This window comes from Drosophila obscura, unplaced genomic scaffold, assembly GCF_018151105.1.
Source record: "Drosophila obscura isolate BZ-5 IFL unplaced genomic scaffold, ASM1815110v1 contig_1, whole genome shotgun sequence".
In the NCBI taxonomy this organism is placed as follows: Eukaryota; Metazoa; Arthropoda; class Insecta; order Diptera; family Drosophilidae; genus Drosophila; species Drosophila obscura.
The window spans coordinates 709,082-726,291 of record NW_024542679.1 but is presented as its reverse complement, the minus strand read 5'-3'; the positions used below and the strand labels follow the sequence as shown (position 1 = coordinate 726,291).

The 17,210-nt window shown below is 47.0% G+C and overlaps 1 protein-coding gene across 1 annotated transcript in view; it reads right to left on the bottom strand.

The window, feature by feature from the left end:
* LOC111072252 (putative phosphatidate phosphatase) overlaps positions 1 to 16,758 on the bottom strand; it is a 68,861-nt gene extending 52,103 nt beyond the window's left edge. The window contains exon 1 of the mRNA XM_022363989.2: positions 16,657 to 16,758. The gene's annotated coding sequence lies outside the window, so the exon portion shown is untranslated. The remainder of the gene's footprint in view (positions 1 to 16,656) is intronic.
* Positions 16,759 to 17,210: the final 452 nt, after the last annotated feature.

Below are 17,210 nucleotides of genomic sequence, written 5' to 3'. Positions count from 1 at the left end.
CATAAACAAACACGGGTCCCACAGTGCCTCAAAGGCGTTCCCATTTTCCCGCTACAGTTTCTGGGTTCCTTTTCGCCAGGCTGTTTTCCATCAAAACTAATTTGTTTGCTCTCGTTGCCCCTGCGAACCCTGCACTAAAATCAAAACTAATTTACATATAGGGAAACTCAATAGGCACAGCCACGCCCCCTCCAATTCTACTATGTACTTCCTTTCGTTCTCACTCTCTCCCTCCTGCAGACGGCTGCAATTAACGTTTCAAGTGGCGTCGATCGAAGTGAAATGAACTCAATTCCAAGGGAGCTGCCCCGGATTTTCATCTACCACCCACCGATTGGCGTATCGAATGCATTACGGGATATTTTGGAAATTGAAAAAATTCAGCTGGCAGCTGTACCCCCACGAAAATGCAGCTGAAAGTCTCTTCAGCGTCTTCCTTCCCTTCCCTTCCCTTCCCTTCCCGCTCATCAGTAATCGTCTGTCCCATTTCTTGTGTTTATTTTTCCAACTGCATTTCCATGCGCCTATCGGATCGGATAACCCTTTTTGGCTACTCAATTATGATTAACGATGCTGGGAGAAGGCGCTTCCAAAATTAGCCAGCGACTGTCCCCAGATCTTTCATCTCCTGCTCAACAGTTTTGTACATTAACATTCAACATTTATCCAGAATCTTTTGTGTTGGTTTTCTTGTCTGTCTAATGCTTGAGTACTTGAAAGGGTATGGAGGTAGAGAGGCCAACAGACCGTGGAAGATGCTCCCCCACACATTTCTCGTGTCAATTGTTGATTGATTTCCCTCGGCTGACATTTAAAAAGTAACAACAATTAGCTGGAAGCTGGAAATGGAATTGAAATTAAACATTCTTGGGGTTTTAGGATTGTACATTTTATTTTTAACGATTTTTGGGTTGTAATAATATTTTGAAGCCAGTCCACAGTGCCCATAAATTTAGTTTTTAATCGTCAGAGCAATTCATATTCGAAAGACAGAGATAGAGAGTCCAACCAAGCGAAGAGATAATTCCTGCATCGAGTGGAAAATCAATGGGCAGGCAGAACATTCCACATAATGAGCCATGACACTCGAACTTTGTATAACCGAACCCAGCGAGACTCTCTCTCCGAGAGATAAGACACAAAGAGTAATTAAACCATTAACCGTTGTGCGATGGGGGGGCACTGGGGATAGTTCTCTTGTCTCTCTGTACATGTGTGTAGGGGAGGTTTTTGAACCGAACTTTACAGTTTTTGTGGTTAATGCATTTCACTTACTGCAGATGATAAAAACTTGGCGATAAAGTGGCTGGCATGGAAAGGGGAAAAGAGTGCAAAGGGAGGAGGAAGGAGAGGAACACGCGTTGTGTCGGGGCGTGTCTAATTGCATTTCATGCTGTCCCCCCGTTTCCATACGAGTATTCCACACCCGCCTGTCAATCGTGCGTTTCTTTTCTTCCATTCTCCCTCCGGCCTTAGCACACAGCTGAGAGCTAAACAAAAATTTGAATTCGTTCTTTGTCAACTCTTTTTGACAATTTATTAGAAACGCATTAGGATTTTCAATGGGTTTTTATTTTTCTTTCATTATTGCCCCCAAAAATTGAATACTTTTTATGGCTTCGTCACGCGTTCTCTGCACACACACAGAAAATTTTCCATTTGTTCTCTGCCGCATCGCATCGCATCGTACCGTACAAATAGATGTTCGAAACTCGATAAAAATGTCACTCAACCTAATAATGAATCATAATCCGCAAGATTTATGCACTCACCTGAGGGCCGGTACGCACCAGACCGTACCGGACAGATAAATCTTATTACAAAAGCTTTTTGCACATTGTAAATTGGACCCCCCACACCCCCAACTATGTATGGTGAGTGCATGGAAATTAATTTTTTAATGCACTTTTTCAATCCTTTTAAAACACATAACCCACAGGGACATGGGTCCACTGTAATAAATTTAATTTAATTTACAGAATTGGATTGACTTTGTGTCCGACAGCAGGCAGGCAGCAGGCAGGCAGCAGCAGCAGCAGAAACAAACAGGACAGCAAATAGTTGTGCCCAGCCAGCCACTAACAAAGAACATACTCGCACAGGCACTCGTACAATTTATTGCATATTTTATTTGATATTTCATTTTTTTTTTGTTGTGATTTTAACAAGTTTATTTCATGTACTCAACAAGGGAGAAAGTAATGGGAGATATATTGTAGGACTTGATGTAGGTCGCTGGGCAATTACTCAATCGTATTTATAAGTAAATATAATTCGAATCGGCAACCCCGAAGGGAAAAATTCAATTAAACCACAGAAAAGTCCCGCATTTCACTGGGTTCGATGGGGTCGCAATGAAATTAGCATAAATTGACATAAATTCCCTCCAAATTGATTCACCACAAAAAAAAGACCCGAAAATGCAATTTCCAGACAAACATGTAGTAAGTTTTTCCAAAGAAACACACAATTTATAAATTAGCCAAACAGAAGGCCAGAACGAAGGAAGGCTAGGCTTTTCCTTCCGGCCTTCTTCTGGGCACAAATATCGAGAGCAAATCATAAATATTGCAGGACAGGGAAAATCGAGAAAAAGCGAAAGGATTTCCAAACAAATTTTCACGCTCCAATGAAAACTAAAGCCCAGCGGTGAAGCGGAGGGTCAAGCAGAGAACGAGAAAAATATTATAGAAAACAAAACGAAGTCGAGGAAAAACAGGCTCGCCAAAGGACTAGGCATAAGCCTGCATAATCAAGTGGTTTTCGATAAATAGAAACAAAAAAAAAAAAGGGTAAAGAAACCCCACAACCCCTCGAACCCACCGCCCTTAGTACCCAGGCAAGTTAATCGAATATGTTTGTTAAAAAAGTTTTGAGGCGTAAAAAGGCAAAAGGAAAAAGGAATCCTGCCTGCCCCCACATCTACTTATCCCTGGGCCTGGTGAAAATTTAATTTCGTCCTCAGAGGCGGCCTGTGTGATGCTACCCTTTTCTTATAGCGATGGCAGCGTGAGCGCAAAAGTTTGCTATGACTATTCGGAGTATCCATAGAGAATAATCGTTAATCCCGTTGGTGAGTGGAACCCGCTCTCCCAGGTACAGCCGCGCACGCACTCACCTCTAGACGTTGCCTCTTTGACCCACATTTGTCGAGTAGCTCTCGTCCTGAAGTTGCTCTCTCCCTTCTTGTCGGCTTTTTTTAATTTCCTCACCTCGGCCACTTCCTTCTTCCCGCTGCCACCATCCAGTTGCCATTCACTTTAATGCTTTTTGGCTCTAAATTGCATCCTTTCGGCCAGGATCTGCCCGCTTCACCTGCTTCAGAGCCTCCTGTTGCCGTTGCTGTTGCTGTTGTTGATGCTGATGTTTCTTCCATGTGCCATATACAATTGTTGCCACATTTCCGGGCATCTTTTGGAGCAGGCCGGGCTCCGGATCTGAGGACGGGCCCGGAGCCGGCGTCCTTCAGACATTTTAATGATTTTCCGAGTGAGAATTGCTGCTTCAATTTTCCTGCTTTAAATTGCTTTTTCCTAGTATTATGCGAGTATTTACTTTTTATTTAGTTGTTCACGAGAGTTTTCTTTTCCTCGGATAGTTTGCTCTGCCTCAGACTTTGGGAGAGTGGGGGAGGGGGGTGGAACGGAGTCCGATCCAGGGAAATATTAAGCGATTTATCAATTAAGGCTCAAAGACGGGAAACCCCAACCCTTTCCCCGCGCTAATTTAACCCTTAAGCTGCACGTGCCAGACCGTAAGAAAAAAAGGAGGAAAAAAAAATAAAAGAAAATTATATAAATTCCTGGCAACAAAAGAGCTCTCAGCCTGAGCCTCAACCAGGCCAAAAACCCCAACAAAATCAACCACTTGACAATACAAAAGATAATTAAATAAACAATGAGCAAGGGCCAAGGACCAAGGACCAAGTGAAAATGCGCTAGAAAGAAAAATAAAAAGAAATGCAAATGGAAAAAAATTATACAGACCTCCCCAAAAAGAAAATGAAAATGAGAGTGTGAAGCCTTTGAAATTCATTGAAGGACCTCAAAGCAAAAGCAGACCCAAAGGGTTGCTTGCCTAGAGGGGGGAAGGGGGGAAAAAAACGGCTCCAGACTGGGGCTAGAAATAGTTCAGGTGAAGCTAGAGCAGGCCCAACGGGAATATCCTCCACTGTGAAGCTTACTTTAAAAAGTGAATCGTATGATGAGTGCAGGGGCTGTGGCACTCCCACTCCACCCATTTGCATGCCCATTTCCGCTTATCGCTCCGCCTGTCACAACTTTACCGCCGCCGCCGCCGCCGCCATGAACATCATCATACTCACTCGCTCTTAATCATCAGAACGGGCCACAGACACAGACCCTGTGCCTGCAATGCGTCGCGCCTGGGGCGATAGGTTCGGTTCCACTGTACCAGTAGACGGTGTGGCCCATACCCCAAGCATAGCATAACACAGGAAAAAAAAAGTTGCACCGCTTCCATGACAATGATGACGGCGTCTGTTTCCGCTTCTGACGACGATTCCACGGCCGTAGCCATTTTTGCCAACTGTTACTGCTGGGCGGCGTGGCGCCCGGCCTGCAGCGTTTGTCCCGGGCCGCCTACACTCTTGGATACTATGTTAAATTTTAGTGTTTGTCGTTGCAACAACAGCCAGCAGCAGCAGCAGGAGGTGCAGCAGCAGCAGCAGCCACACGAACAAGGACAAGTTTGTTAGAGACAAACGTCGCCATCGTCGCCGTTGCCGTTGCCGTCGCACGTTGTGCAAACTTTTCCACTTCATTGCATGATTGCAATTTTTACGCAAAACAATTTTATTTGTTTAGTTTTTTCCTCCTTTCTTTCGCTTTTGTATCTGCCACTGTTTGCCGACGAATGAGGCCATTGTAGGGCGGCAGTTGGAGCTGCGATGATTGCTGGAAGAGCTGGAAGAGCCATGCGAGCGAAAACTTTAAGACTTGTTGAGGTGCAAAATGGGTTGGAGTGCAAGAGGCTAGTGCTCGGATGTGACGATAATGGGTTTGGGTGTTTCCATCAACATATATGAGACTATTAATTTCTTAGCTATTTTCGCAGTGGCATGGCATCACTTTAAGCCACATCCTTAAGCCGCTGATCAGTGGTCGAAAGTTGAACTAGTTTCCGTAGTTGCTGCCTGCCAATAAACTAGTTCTCTCTCTGCTTTCACTGGCTTTAATCCGCTTAAATACAAAAAGTACTCAACATTCGTTGCCCTTTTCTGTTGCATCTCATCTCGCCATTTATTTAGTTGCTTCAATAACCATGCCCCATGCCCCTCTATACCCGCCCCGTTGCTGCCTGCTACTTGTCTCCGCTATCCTCCAATCAGTTTCATTTTCACACACAATTTTCTTGGCCATTTTTTTGTTCGCTTTGGCCGTTTATCTATTCGAAGCTCTTTCTCTTCCAATCCATCTCTCTCTCTCTCTCGGTTTCTCTGTCTGCCCCTCTCTATCGCTGGCTGGCTCTTTGGGCAAAGTGCAAAATGTTGTAAGTTAAATGGACACAATAATGGGCTCGGTCCGGGCTTTGGCTTTGGCTTCGGCTTTGGCTTTGGGTTGGGGGCTTTGGGCTTGGTCTGAGGCTTTAGCTGCGCTCCTTTTATCCTTGGAAACTCTTGAGAGAGACTGAGCCCCGGCGAGCCCAGGAACCGCACTGACGTCGCCTCTTGATTTCGATTATTGCCCTGCACTTTTCACTCTTCATTCGGTGGGGGGGTGGTGGTGGTGCGGGGCGAGCTTTGTTCCTGCCAATCCGAGTGCTTAGTGCTACTCCTCGACTCGACTTGGCTGCTGTCTCGGCTCGGCTTGGCTCGTTTGACAGATGAATTACTTGCCTCGCTGACAGTCTGTAATCGCACTCACCTGGGCCTCCCTTGCACCCTTGCACCTAGTGGTAGCCGCTCTCTGGGCCGTCCACACGGGGCATATTTTAATTAAATCCATTCCGAATGGGCCCCGTGCCAAAGTGCTCTGCAGCAATGCAAAAGTTTTACGCAGCAACGCTAAAAAGTAGGCTCTGCAAATGCAATAGCAATCCAGAAGCCAGACTAGACCAACCATAAGACTAAGACATGAGCCACTAGAACCGTCCCATGGCAAAGCCAACCACAGCAGAAGAAGAGCAGAAGAATGGCAGAGAACAGCAGTGGATGCTGAAGCCAAGCAAAGGAATAGTTTGGTCTGAAACTATTTGCCAGGCCACTATTTTCATATGCAGCACAAGCAGTAGAGGCAGCAGCGGCAGCATCGTGGCAAGTTGTGCCATAATTTTATGCCACAGCAGAGAAAACTTGTGCGGTCTGTATGGCGCAGCATCTCCCTGCCACGCCCTCCCCCCAGCTGCCAGCCACGCCTAATAATAAGAAATTAGAACTTACGACAGCCACTAAGACTGTCCACAACAGCAGAAGCAGAAGCAGCAGTAGGAGCAGCAGAAGTAGCAGCAGCAGCAGCAGCAGCAGCAGTGGCAGCATCTAGAGGAGCCAGAGAAGCAAAGGAGGCAGCCAGGCAAGGACTATAATCGTCTTGTACTTGCCCGGGTAAGGAACTTTAAGCTAACCACAAAATGTCCTGCCAAGTGGGGATACCACCGGGATGGCAACGAGCAGGAGACGGAGCAGGACTCTGGCAAGTGCAAATGGAATCGTGAGTTGAGTTTCCACGGTCTTAGCACCTGAACGCGAAATGGGGACGGGCAACGGAAGTGGCGACACTGCCGCTGCCACTGCAACCATGTCCAAAGCCAGACCGAAGCAGCGCGATGACAATGAAAGCAACGCACGGAAGAGAATCGCATTATGTGGTCTGGTCTGTTCTGTTCTGTTCTGTGCGCGCCAGCCGATCTTTGAGGCATACAGAGTATGAGATGGGAGATCCATTCAGGGCAGCTGCTGAACAAATTCGTTTTCATTATTCATCATTTAATTAAATTAAACAGAGATATTCCATTCAGTATTCCTTTTGAAATGATTCGATTCATTGCTGCTGTTTAATTTTATTTTTATTTTTGTTTTCATTGTTTTATGAGTCATTTTTTCTAGGGCCGTTTTCATTGTTTTATTATATTAATTTCATCAATTTTCTAAGCTCTCCCTCTCGCTCGCTGCTTTCCTTTGTTCCATTCCACTGATTCCATAGATTTCCAAAGCCTCCTCTAGTCTCCTGATGCTCTGTTAGGGCATCAACTCTTTGGCATTTCCCTTTTGCCTTGAGGCCAGCTTCATTTCATCTTCTTGCTGGTTTTCCTATGCTCTCCCCCCACACTGCCACCGCCACCTAGTGCCGCACATTTCTCTACCCCCCTCCACCCAACCAGGGGCTATTCCCACAGCGACATCGTCCTCGCTTCTCAGATGCTGTGAAGTGAGCGCAGCGCATTATTTAGGATTTACCTTTATGTTGTTGTCATCGTGGCTGTTGCTGCTGTCGGTGTCTCCTCTGCTGTCGCCTGCCTCAGCTTCTGCTTCTGCTGGTGGCTCCTTTTGCCGCTGAGGTTCTGCCTCCGTGCTCTCTGTAGTGGGTCGTTTATAAAGGTGGAACTCGGGCTCTCACTGTCCTCGCCTCCTGCTTGTGGCTGCCGTGGCTGCTGTGGATGTTGTCGTCGTGCTGCTCATGATGCTGGGTGATGAGAAAATGCGAGGCTCGTGTGACATTTTCATTATCGTTGTGGGATATGCGCTTTTCTGTGGCCAGCCTTCGACCTCGGCTCACCCACGCCCAAGTCCTACCCCCTACCCCCTACCCCCTACCCTACCCCCTTTCGCTCTCTTTATGCCTGTGGACTTGTGGCAGCAACAGGAGCAGATAAGGTTACAAAATTATTAGTTGGGATTTACAATGCTCCAGTTTTAGTGGCCAACTGTGTGTGGGTGTGGGGCTGATGCTGATGCTCATGCTGTGTGGCATAACAGGCAATCAGCTGACTTTGTGGCACCAGCAGAGAAGCAGAACTTGGCTTAGACTTACTGTTGCACGGTGTTCCGGCAATGCTTTATTTTACTCTGGCTACAAGCTGCCATGGAATAGATGGAATATCTTTTATACCCAACAATGCACCAATGGAATAGGAAAAAACCTTTCACAGGAGCACCTCAGCAAACTTAAAGCTGCATGCCACCCCAAGTAGCAGATCCTTTGAGGCCATCGATTACCCATTTCCGCTCGGGCCCTGCACATGCATTTCTGGCCAATTCAATAATCGAAAGCAGCTCCTCCAGTTCTCAATTTCTGCACTCCAAATTGCCAGCAATTTATCAGCTCTCTGCCTCTCAGCTCTGCGCTCTCCTCTTCACTCTCTTACTTGTTTTTTTTTTTTCTTTCTTTTCCTTCCCTTGTGTGTGCAATATTTTCCAGCAGAGAAACTTATAAGTTCAAAGATTAACACAATTTCGACAAATAATGAAAGCATAATGAAAAGGGGCCGCGGGGAGCGGGTGCAGCAGCTTCCGCTAAGGAAGTGAATCGCTCCAAATAGATGGGAAAAAAACAAAAAAGAAACGCCAAAGCGAAGTGGAAGTGGGCTGATGGAGGTGGCAGCGATATTTTCCTTTATCATCATATAAATTCCATTTCTGCCTGATAAAGAGCGATGGCTTGAGGGGATGGACTGGGGGGTACAGCGGGTACAGCGGGTACAGCGGGTAGAGGGTGGCAAGTAGAGAAAAATGCAAGCAGGAATTTGAAAATTTTCAATTACGCGTGCAATGAAAATTACGAAAACCCACAAAAGTCATTTTTCTTCGATCGATTTTTTTTTTCTTCTCTCTTTGCTTTTTGCTTTTTCTTGTGTGCTGCCCCTGCCGCTGCCGCAGCGATTGTCCTCAAAAGAATCGGAGGCCAACAATGCCAGGACAGAGCAGGGCAGGGCAGAGTCCTTGCCACATCCCCCCCTCCCACAAAGGTGAAATGGCGCTAAAGTTGAGGTCCTGCGCGGGGGAATTGGCGATAGCAATGGCGGTGGCGCGCTGGCGTACGTTCGGATTGGGTTGCCTCCTCCAAGGGAGGGGGGGGGAGGGCTGCGAAAAGTAGAAAAAGCAATTTCGAAATCCCAAAGAAATTGCAAAATTCCATGCGGCAGCGTCAACGGCGGCGGTTCAGTAGGGCTTTTTGGTCTGGTTCGGGCGACAAAGGATGCGCGCAGGACATATCCACAGCCTTGTGGGCGACAGCTGATAGCGGTCGCCACGGGCCTCGCCCCCCCCACCCAGCCCTGCACCTTTGCACCTGCCGCTGCAATTGTTCGCTGCTCTTCTTGCTCGTTCCTGCTCGGTCGCTGTTCATTCAGCCCCGCCTCAATCTGCTGATGGTCACATAAGTAAGGTTAACTAAGCAGCGAGCACAAGGGTTAACATGCTCCAATGTTGTCCTGTGCCACACCACACTCACACACTGCCACAACGCTGACAGCAAGCCCCAGGGAGAGCGCACAGTGGGGCAAGTTACATCTGCAGATCATCGCCACTCCGCTTGAACGCATTTAGATCCATTTTGCAGCAGGGCACAACCACTGTGCGACTTGCTCCATTGTTTGTGTTGACATTTGCCAGCTTGGCTGTGGCAGTGGCAGTGCCTGTGGCTTTGGGGGATCCGCGCTGCATCCTTCGCCGCTGCACTCCACTAGCTGCTGCTGTTGTTGTTGCTGCCAGCAAGGCGGAGCCTCAGCTTCATCCTGCGTGTTCGAGGCTTATGTCACCTGGCCTGCGACGGGCCTGGGACCCCCCCACAAAGAAAGAACTTCATCTTGTGGTTCTCTCGCCCCTGCTGCTGCTGCTGCTGCCGCTGCTGCTCCCCGTCCGACTTCTTTTATTCCGCTAGCTGACATAATATTTTCATTTTCCTTGGCGCTGGCGATGGCTGGAAAACACTTTTCATTATTTGGCTTTTTCTTCCTTTATATTTCACATTTTTGTTTGAGCACAGGGTGGGGTGGGGTGGGTGGGGGAGGCGGTGTAAGGGGACGTGGCTTTCGAGAGCTTTCGCTGATGAGATTGTTGGTGTTGTCTTAAGGTGACTTTCTTTCTTTACCTGGGTATGCACTTGAGACTCCTGCAGCACATGCAGCACAGTCAACTCTCACCTCAAAGATTATCAAAGTTTATGATAGCGTAACGGATACTTACCGGATGAGTAGAGGGAGCAGCAGCAGGCGCTGACTCACTTGGATTCAATGTACTTTTCGACTTGTTCAAGGTGTGCTATAAATAGACCATTGATTCAGCGAAATAAACAATCGAACCGCAAAAGTATCCAAAAAAGTATTTGCCAATTTCCTGTGAATAAACACAAGAGGCTGCTGCTGCTGCTGTCAGGTGAAATTTGCGTCAATCGAGTGTTTACTGGGCGCCGCCAATAATCTATCTATACAAAGTTTCCACTTCTACTTTTTGTGAAAAATTAATTAAAGAAAAAAAAATAAAAATAGGTTCCATAAGGGGGGCGATAACCCAATGCCGGCGAGGCGACTGGGAGAGGCCACACAACAGTCGTCGGAGGTGGAATGGATAATGCCTGGAATGCCACAGAAAAACTGGACTTACAGCGGGGTTCCCCCGCTCCACCCCCTCCATGTCTAACCACAACAAGGGGCACGGCCTGTTGTTCGCTCCGTCTCTGTTGCTCTGCCTGTTGCAGTCTCTCAAAACTGGCTACGATTAAATCTTTCAACGCCTTGGAACTGAGTCATTGGACTCACCGCAGCAGCAGCAGCAGCAACAGCAACAGCAGCAGCAGCAGCTGCTGTGGCAGCCACAGCCGGAACAACAACAACAAAAGGTTCATATTCAAATTTGTAGAACGTGCAACGAATTCGAAAATGAAAATGAGTAAACACGCAAAAAAAAAAAAAAAACAAACGCCAAAGTCGAGTGGCTCGACAATGAGATACCTATACCTTTGGTAAGCAGTGTAGGAAATGTATCTGTAACTGTATCTGCAGCTGTCGCATACGCTTCATTTGGAATGCAATGTACAGGGTATAATACAAAAAGAGAATAGTCCCAAAACAAAACAAAAAAAACAAAACAAAACTCCCCAATGCAGGCGGGCAATTGTTTTTACTGTCTTCGTTGGGGTCAAGCGGAGTGTGTTGTCGGCTTAGTCATAATTCCATTGGAACAATGGAAATGTCTCTTATACGTAGCGGCACTGTGTACACTGCACAGACAAAGTCTCCAAATGACCTGCCAACCAAATTGATAACCTTCTCCAAGGCAGAGGCAAAGACAGACAACTGAGGCTGGCGACAACTTCTCTCAGTTGGGAGATAACCTTTTGAGTTTGCCCCGCCCCGCCCCACCCCACTATATTCGCTGATTGTGGGCGCTGCTGCTGGGCCAAGTGGATTGCTCACAGTAAACCCAAAACCTGATAACTGATAATTCGGTTAGAGGACTCATCGAGCTTAAGCTTTCATTCCTTTTAGTTTTCGTTTTAATTTTTACGATTTTTCTAGCTGTGCTTTTTAGTGATCGTTAAATGAGAAATTTCCCCGTCCCCCACAACGATGACGAGAACAAAGTGCATTCGATTCGATTTTACGACGGGGGCAGCATTCTACGTGGGGCATGGCCATTCCACACAAATATTATTCCATTCCATAACGAGCTGTTTAGCGATGATTAAGCCCTGGACTTTTCCTGTGGGTTTTCTTTTTTTTTTTTATATAGTAGTATATAATTTTATAGGTATCCCCGCACTCCCCTACCACTGGGCTTCGAATTGTTATTGGCGTCATTTATGGATCGCTGCTGCTTTGTTTCGCCAGCCGAGTCGTTTTGTAATCATTCAATTTGAATGCAGCCAAACGAGGGATTCCAGATCAAACATTTCCATATACTGGAGCCACACAACCAGGGCAGTGGCCATTGAAGGCGTCTTTTCCATTGACCATTTATTTGCATTGCAAATTGCATGCTGCATGCCGCATGCCGCATGCCGCACGCTGCACGTTGTGCGCCGCTGCCACCGCATATAAGGTAAATTTCCAAATGGACCAACTCGTAAATTTCGCCATACGTACGGAGTACGATTGCCGGACAATGCAGTCGAACACAATTGATATACCAATTACACCCAAAAGGCAGCAGCAGCCAAACCAGACTCAGACCCCCAGTCTCCCCAGTGTCCGCCTCAGTCTCAGTCTCAGGAAAACGCCAACACACGCAGCTGCCCACATTACGGCCTCTCCCTCTCAACTCTCCTCTCCCACTGCTCTCCACTCTCCTCAGTCTGATGCGAGTGACCAAATCGCACGGATCAAATCTCTGTTGGGAAATTAGCAACATTAGAAGGTGGCTCAAGCCAACCGCAAGCCTTGGCAGATCTGGTGAGCGGAACCACGCAAGGGTCAAGTCGAGTGTGAAGCATTTACCCAACAGCACTCGAGCTGGAAACCAACACTGTATCTGGCATTGGTTACCCTCTAGGGAGAACCTCAATAATGTTGACTAGTGTTGTGTGGCAGGGGGGGGGGGGAGAGCCCAAAATAAATAAATATTATTGCCAAGTTAGAGGCTCAGGCTTTTGGCCAAATGCCAGCGAACCCGCGTGGTCGTGGTCATATCGCTGGCCGATCTGCGCTGCAGTTGCCGTTGCAGTTGGCAGTCGCCTCTCCCCCGCTGCGCATGCGCGCGTTTAATAAGTCTGCGAAGGAGTGGCAGGGGGAAGGGGAAGAGCCGATTTCATTGCCGCGATATGGGCAGTCGGGCAGTCCACCCGGATCCGCTGTTCGCTCTCATCAACGGTCCGCGTAATGAGCCATTATTGCTTCGATGCGGCCTTTATTGCCATCGTCATCAGCGCGCAGACATCGCCAGTCTTGCCCAGAGCCCCAGAGCCGCACACAGCTGCAAAATGTTGCAGCCAGAGTTGGCCAGCCAGAGTCTTGGTCTTAGTCTTGGCATTTTGGCCATATTTGTCGCCTGTGTGTGGCATTCGCTCGTCGCTCCTCGCTCCTCGCTTGCTGTGGCTGCATTTTGTGTGTGTCTGCAGTTGCCAAACTTAGGCTCAAGTTTCCTGCCCCTTTGGTGCGTGAGGCAGGCATTAATTGGCATATGGCTAACATGACAGTCGTAATAACTGTTTATGGCTCTCCATCGCAATGGCAACTATCCAGAGTCGCCAGAGTCTCTAGAGTCTCTCCGTTTCGACTAGACATCCATTTGATGAACAAAGAATTGGGTTGCTGGCACCCATATGGCTTGCATATTCCCCAGTTACTAATGATAATTCTTTCCCCCCCATCTGCTTCTACTTTCAGGTGAGTTTATTAACGGTGGAGAGTGCCCAAAAGAGTGCGACTGAAATGTGATATTCTATGTGCCACATTTTCTGCCATTTTCTGGGCCAAGCAAATGTCAATTTTCACTTCATTAGAGGCCAAGCGCAAGATTATTTACGACTCGGCAATCCCCAAAAGGCCAAGCAACAACCAAAATCAACCAAATTTTTAATAGTTCTTGATGGATTTTTATTCTTGATTACTCTTCTGTTTATTATCGCGCAATGGGGCAATGCTCGTACTGGTGTAAGTTGTAAAATAAATCGTAAAGAAACAATCACAAAGAGCTGGGGAGATACAGCTACAGACAGATTGGGGTATCCCCTCCCCGCTGCCGAGTGGTATTCCTCCATGGACTTCTCTCTCCCTCGATCTTATCTGCTCAAAATTCTGTTGTTGTGTTCCCCGGCCCCCGAAGCTCACACAAGAATTATGTATATTGAATGAGCGGCGGCGATAATATCTACGAGAGTATTAGAGGAGTAGCTTGTGGCAATTAAAGCCCAGGCCCGAGCATTTGTCAATAGATTGCGGTACCCCATGAAACCCAACAAAAAAAAAAAAAAACTATCCGTGTCTCGACCCAAAAAGCTGACCCAACCAAGCTGTTGTTGGCCTGGTCGTGGCCTGGTACGGGGGTACTGGGTCCCAGGTAAAAAGCAAATGATATTTATCGATATCGCTTGGCATGCCATTGTCTTTGCTGCTCCTGCTATCCCTCTCTCTCTCTCTCTCTCTCTCTCTCTCTCTCTCTCTCTCTTCTACGCTCTGTGTGTCTTTTTTTTCTCTCTGTTTCTCAAGGGTTCGCCTTTGAGGCCTTTGAGGCTTGTTAACCGAAATGCGTCAAATGACAAATGATTTAAAATTTATTATCGCTGGGTCTTTGTTTTTCGTTGTTTCGTTTTTGGGGCCGGACTCTGGTTTTTGTATGGTGCTCCTCTCTCCCCGCCCCATTCTCACAGTCCCTCAGCGAAAGTGAAAATCTGTCAAGAGGCAGGCTTAGGCTTTTATTTGCCGCTCAATGGTTTCGTTTAATGATTAATCATTGGTGGCAGGGGGGACTGATGCTGGCCTAAGGACTATATGCAATTTTGAATTCAAACAATTTCCAATGGTAATCCCCAGCTATTTCCATATGAGTTAACCCTACCGCTACCCTACCCACCCCTCCTCAACCGAATATAATTAATCGACATATGTATGTATGTATGTATGTATTTTTGATCAATTTGCTCATTTGGGCGATGGGGCTTACATTTGCGCGTATTTTACTATAAACAAAAAGAAATTATAATCATTTACAATTCGTTGACTTTGGCAATGCGCAAATTTGCCATTTTGGTCAACAATAACAACAACAACAACAACAACAACAACAAACAAACAGCCAACTAGGCCGAAAAGCAAATAAACAGTTACGCACTCGCGCACACATTAAACTATCAAAATAAACAGTAATGGTGGGTGGCCACCCACGGGGGGCGGTGGGGAGGGGGCGTGGCATAGCACATGGCACATTCGCATATTAATCAGGCGCATAATTTTAGCTGCTGCAACTCCCTGCAACCACACACCACACTCTCCACTGGACTCTCTTTTGGGGGGGGTGGGGTGCGGGCCAAACAACGTGAATAACGAGCGATAAAAACTTGGCAAATATAAAATGCAAACAGCATTCAAACAGTTAGCAGAGTGAAGCATCGGGTTGGGGTAGTGCCACACTGTAATGGCTGGTAGTCATCGACAATTCGACAGTTGTTGCCTTGTTGCCGGTTAACCGATGAAGAGCCATTTCGGCGAGAGCGAACGGCGCCAAAAATTGCTGCGGCTTAAAGGCCACAGAACGGCGTAGAGATGGGACATTGCAGTTGACGATAGAATACGATAGAAAGAAGCATTGAATAGTCGCAAAATATTCCATTCAAATCAACGCTGCAATGAGGGACTCTTCATGGTAAAGGGAAAGAGGTAAAGGAAAGGAAAGAGAGGTAGAAAGAGTGCAAAGAACTTGCCCGAATAAAACTCTTTTTCCTCAACAACAGGAAATCCTTCAAAAGTTACACGGATTGCCACTAAAAATGCCATTGCAGATGGTTTGGATATCCATGGAGATCCATCCGTTAACTGGAGAGTAGAAGCAATAACCGAAATTCCGTAAATTGTGCCCACATTTCCCATCGTGTCGCGTTGCCATCTCTAATCCACACACACACTGGCACACACACATATATCCTCTCTAACGCACCCACACACAGAGTTGTATTTGCATTTTGGCGGCTGGTGTTTATTTTCGAGTTGATTTTGAAGTGAACAGTTTGCTTAATTCACGTTGCACGTTGCACGATGCTGGGGCCGCCCCGAATGCAAAAGTAAATGCAGAATTACGCATACGCAACGCTGCCAAAGTTTGTGGCTGGCCACAGAGCCCTATTCGTGCCACTCCCTCCTCCTAGTCCATGTCCAATAATTTCAATAAATACCACACACATACACACACACACACACAGAAGCAGTGGGGAAAAGCCTGCCACTGCCCCCCTTGAGGGAGAGGCTCGTCGGAGCGCTGGCACTGGGACTGGGACTGAAGCTCTTCAGCGTTAAATTGGAAGCACTTTAGATTCACATTCAATTAATTAATTTAAGCAAATTGTTTGCTTCAAATTAATTGAATTTGCATTTAATTTGCGCCCACGAGAGACGCCCCCGACTGGTGGCAGCAACAGCAACAGCAGCAGCAGCAGGAACAACAATGCCAAACGGGGCAAGACTCTCAAGCTTCCATCTGTCAGTTTGTCAGTTGCTCAGCTTTAACCGAGTTTCCTCAGTTTCTCCAGTTAAGGCCTACCCTTTGAGCCTCGCCCGCCCCCAGCCACCGATTGATGGCCAATTTGCATGCCGCACTCCCTCTTAGGCCGCTCTATCTTTGGCTCATCAACGTTAAATTTATTAACCAACTTCACTTGTGTGCGTGTGTGTGTGTGTGTGTGTGTTTGGAAAGCGACAACATTAACAGCAAACAATGCCAGACATTCTCCAGAGAATTGTCCTAGGATTTTCCGCTCTAAATGGCCAAGTTTTAGTTGTAATTTCCATTGGGTAGGGGAGTCTATGGACTGCGCCCCCAAAAGAGCATATCAGAGTGGGAGGGGGAGGGCTTCTAATGAATTAACAATATAATGGAAATCTCACTTTAAATATTTATCAACGTGTGTGTATGTGTGTGGCTGTGTGTGTGTGTGTGTGTGTGTGTGTATTTGGGCCATGAATAATGCAGAAATTCGTTTGAATTCCAATGAAAACTTTTGTACATTTCTGTTAAATATCTCTGATTAAAACACATTGAGGCTGGGCACTCACCCAACTGATGCTAAATTCTGGTAACTGGCAACACTTGGATCTTGGATCCTTGATCCTTCAGTGGCAGCTAAGCCAAGAGAAGCGTCTGGCTGGGCAGCGTTGAAAAGACTGAAATTGAAACCGGATTTTTTTTGTGGCGAAAAAGCTTGAAAGGAAAGTGTAAATATTGCAGCGAATTGCATCAGGAAAACGAGAGGTGAGGTGAGGTGAGAGCGAGAGCGAGAAAAGTCAATCGACACGACCCAAACGCGACCGGCGACCGGCGACCCGCGACCCGCGACCAACAGGTTATAATAATTATAATTATAATGCCGGCATACAATAATTATTATACGCTTTAAGCCAATTACGGACTTGGTAGCTGTCGCTGGAAAAAACTGCTGTGGGGTGATGTGGTGTGGTGTGGGGGCGGGGCCAAGTGGAGAATAATTTGCGCTTTTCACACTAATTAAATGCGAATGAGACATAGGGACACAGCGACAGAGGGAGACAGGGGGACAGAGAAAGAGGCGACAGGCTGCATGACAAATGAATTGCAGAGCATTTCAAGCAGC